A 4,721-nucleotide genomic window follows, 5' to 3' on the forward strand; every position below is an offset into this window, starting at 1 on the left:
TATATATATATATATATATATATATATATATATATATATATATATAGCATTTTAAAGCATTCATAAATATTCATAGTATAATATATAATGTTTATATTACTATAATATGCAAATAAAAGTCTTAAAGTTCTGTATGTGTTTGGAACCAAAATGGGTATTCATAGAAGAAAGCACCTCAAAAGTCAATTCTAGGTGGGGTTTTTTCCTATTTTCTTTCACCAAAATATCCAATATACCTCTATTGATTTTTAAATCAAATAAATATTTAAAGAGAAAAAAAAGAAGACTATTGTCATACAGAGAAATTTGAAAGAAAAGAAAAAGTAATTTCCTCAAAATTATTTGGCCTGCTCCTTAATTTTACAGAAAACTATGGTGTAGGCTTTGATTTTTTTAAATTACTTTATTAGGGGTTCATGAATGCCTCTACCTTTCTTCAAAACTCCAACCTTAGGTAAGAAAGGAAGAAGCTTAGTAGGGACAGGGGACAGCGACAGACTTCCTTAGATTTAGTTCCTTGGGGCAATTCTACTCTTCCTCATCAGGATTCCAACAGTCCAGCAAACAGCAAACAGCAACAGCATGAATCAATGGCAGCCTCCTTGAAGCATTCTCCAAAGTGTTTCACTCTAGAAGTGTCTTGAAGTTCTTTCTCTCTATATATCTCGGGGCTCCTATTTATACCCTCTCAGAGTCTGCACAACCATGCCCCCTACACAAGGTAGTTTCCAGCTGATAAAGATCATGTGCCCCCTCATGAGGCTGTTATCATCTGTGGATAAACTAATGCATTCCAAATGCCACTCTTGGGGTTACAACAAAAACATATTTACATACCATAACTGAGTTTTTAAAGAAACCAAAACTTCCATTACACTGTGGATCACAGTCAGCTGTTTCGCTTTTTGTTGACCACTGACATGCTTCCATGCGTCTAGGCTTTAGCACGCATTCTTCTAAAAGTCATTCTAGCATCACCCTATGTTTCCACAAGATTCTCAACATTCCAAAGAAAAGCCAGTTAGCTACACCCTACATGGATTCTTTCAATTTTCCCAGTCAATTGTAGATTTTTTTTTTAATCCATATTTTTTTCTCTGTTAGAAACCACTTTGCCTTTTTGGTTGGACATTTACCTTATATCTTACCCCACCTCAACTTGATGCTCTGACATGGGCTGTGATTTTACCATAAAAACAAAGCTACTACAAAAGCAGTTTGTAGATGTGATTTCTTCGTTAGTTTTTAAGATGTCCTATTTGGTTAAGAGTTAAAAATGTTTGCCGGAAAGAAGGGTGTTAGAGCTACATAGACTGTTACAATTCTGAGAGAAAAGGCTTCCCCAGTTGAAGTGTTACAGCTCTGAGGGGAAAGATATCCTGGCAGTTGGGAGCTGAGGAATACCACAGAGTCACACTGCATAACAAACCTCACACAAGAGATTTATTGGGAAGGACACAAGAGGGTGGCTACTTCTGCTTAGGTGATAAGCAGCAAAGAACTGAGCAGAAGGCAGGTTAGAGTTTTCCAGGATGAAGATTTCCAGAATGGGGATTAGTGGAATTTAAGTCCTGAGCTTGAGGTGAGCTCCAGGATTAGTGGATTTTGAGCTCAAAGTTAGGTGGGTTTTCAAGCTCGGAGACTAGTAGGTTTTTGAACTCAAGGATTGTTTGGTTTCCAAAACTCGGAAGTGAGCTTAAAATTTTTCCATTACTCTTGCAATAAAATGAACGACCAGCAAAATAAAGAATATTCTCAAATAAGGCTGCGCAGATTTGTTGAGCCACATTTGCACCCCACATCCCAAATTCTTCACATCTCATCCTCCAAATCAACCCTGATGTGTGTCCCACTCCTTTTCCAGGGCTTCTCCTTTGTCCCGATGCCTTGATTTTGTTGTCTGCTTTCAGTTCTCCTTCATCTCTCCTCTCAGGCTGATACAGATGATGGATGGCTTCATTTGTTCCAACAGCCCTGGGTCACCTCAAAGCAGCCTCAGAGAGTTCCCTACCCCTGTTGAGCTTTGGAAGGTCTGTCATCCTTTCTCCTAGCAAACTTTTATCTTTCAGCATCTCTAAACCTTTATACATATTCTTGCATGTCTATTTATAACAGACTAGATTCTGTGAATAATGGACTCCCAAGAAGAATATGTCCCTTTTCTAAAGTGCCCATCCTAGGACAAGGTACAGGCGAAGGGAGGATAACATGAAAAAGAGAGATACAAACTCCTGTGTCTGTGTCTGCTCAGCCTCAGTGCCTGCTTTCTGCTTGAATTATGGAAGCAGAAAACCCAAGGCAGCCACCAGAGTTGAGGAAAATTGAAGGGCCCTATAGCAAGTTCACCTCTGACAACTGAACGTTCATGCGATACAGCTCTCCCACCTTCCTTATGTCACCCAAGCCTTCACTTAGTTTGCCTTCAGCTTGGGTTCACTTGAAGAAGAGGCTCCCGAGTTCATCAGATTCTTGAGTCTGGAAGTTTTGTAGTGTGTGTTCTTAGCTGCCTCCTATGAGCCCTGGGCCAAGCTCAAAACGGAAACAGAAACAAGCCCTGACTAACCTAAAGTTCCAAAGGCAATAACATGGGTTAGGAAGCTGCAAAACTCACATATACAAGAAAGCAGTTGTCAAAGAAAAGCCAGTTAGCAGAGAAAAGCTGAAAATCCCACCTTAGGCTACTGGCCTGGGCCAGGTACAGAGAGACTCAGCGTATCTGCAGTGACCTGTCCCCCTTGCAATGCTAAAACACTTATCTCCGGGTAGAGACCAAAGATGCTAATGAAACGTAATACATGAAATTGTGTGTAGAACTGCATGTAAGAACATGCTTTCAAATAATCCTATTGTAGCTGAAGAGTGGCAACTAATTCCTAGTTAGGCTACAATGGCTGTGATAAAACACCATGACCAAAGCATCTTGAGGAAGTCAGCACAGGAACTCAAGCAGGGCAGGAACCCAGGAACCTGGCGGCAGGAGCTGATGCAGAGGCTGTGGAGGAATGCTGCTTACTGGCCTGCTCCCTGTGGCTTGCTCAGTTTGCTTTCCTATAGAACCTAGGAATACCAGACCAGGGATGGCACCACTGACAATGGGTCAGGGCCTCCCTTATCAATCACTAAATAAGGAAATAACCTTACAGGCTTGTTTACAACCCAGTCTTATGGAGAAATATTCTCAATTTAGATTCCCTCTTATGCAGGAACTGTAGCTTGTGTCAAGTTGGCATAACACACACATCAGTTGCACTAATGGATGACTAACCATGGGGCTCCCCAAGATTTCTGGTGACCCTCATTTATAAAATAAAGGACAGAAGACAGAGAATCTGATTGTCTAGTTCCAGCTCAGTGTTCATTGGTTGACTTGCAGATGGGTTTTCACAAGTGTTCACTGTATTGTTTAGTCCAGAGCAACAGTTACTTGAACCAAAAAGAATGCTGGTCAAATAACCAATAATCCAACATAAAACTCCAGCAGCTTGGGGCTGGAGAGATGGCTCAGTGGTTAAGAGCACTGCCTGCTCTTCCAAACAATCGGGGTTCAATTCCCAGCACCCATATGGCATCTCACATCTGTCTGTAACTCCAGTTCCAAGTATCTGACACCCTCACACCAATGTTCATAAAATAAAATTAAATAAAGTATAAAAAAATCCAGCAGCTTGATTTATGTCTCCTCCCTAGTAAACAACTACATTGAAATAATCTTGATTTTCAAGCTCCAAATAAAAAGTCCATCATAATCAGCTTAGATAGATATGTGATTTGTATTGACCTTGACATTTTTATAGTACAAATGAACAATAATGATTTTCATACATTTTCTGACTTGAAGTAAAATACAGATCTTAACAGTAATTGAAATACTACGCAAATTGGTTGCAAACAGTACAGAAATTTTTATTAATGCTTTACTGATATTTGTAAATATCAAAATGCCTTTCAGTGTTTGTGGTTTCCTTTGAAACTGCTATTAAGTGTACTGAGCAGGCACAGCTGTTAAACGTATTTCATTTAGACCGACAAGGTTTTGAAAATCATGGCCCTTTTTTCCCCAAAAGTCAAACCAATTCTAAGGCAGCTAAATTGCTGTCATCCATGTAGGTGGCTCTTTTTGATTTACGCAGAGGCAGTAGACTGGAGCAAGAATGAGCAAGCTGACTTAACCAACCCACTCTACACTGCACTCTGAGTGCATAATAAATGTCTTAAACAGACTTTGGACATTTGCAAAAACTTATTATATATTGACGCTTAAAGCAATTTAAATAATACTCAAAGATGGAAATTACCCAAAGTGCATTCTAAACTACATGAGGTTATTTTCTGCATATTCACAGTAATGAAAGAAACCAGAAGCAATACAAATGTCCAGTGCCAACACAATACTCCAGCATACAAAAAATGCACCAGCTAGATATGTCTTATTGTGTCATTGGAATGGGGAGTATGAAGAACACAAATCTACTTATGAGACACAATATTGCAGGAAAACATAACACCCAAATAATTTATAAATGCACACATATAAAAACAGGATGTACTTGAAAAGTGATAAATTTTTTCATTAGAAAGCACATTAGCAAGTATTTTAAATTTCTATTATATTCATTTCTGTGTTTATGTGTACATGTGTGTGAACATGTGTATATGTATATATGTGTGTTTGTGTGTGTGTATGTGTGTGTATGTTTGTATATGTGTTTTTGTGTGTTTGT

This window comes from Psammomys obesus, unplaced genomic scaffold (assembly GCF_907164565.1).
Source record: "Psammomys obesus unplaced genomic scaffold, mPsaObe1.curated_primary_1811, whole genome shotgun sequence".
NCBI classification, from domain to species: Eukaryota; Metazoa; Chordata; class Mammalia; order Rodentia; family Muridae; genus Psammomys; species Psammomys obesus.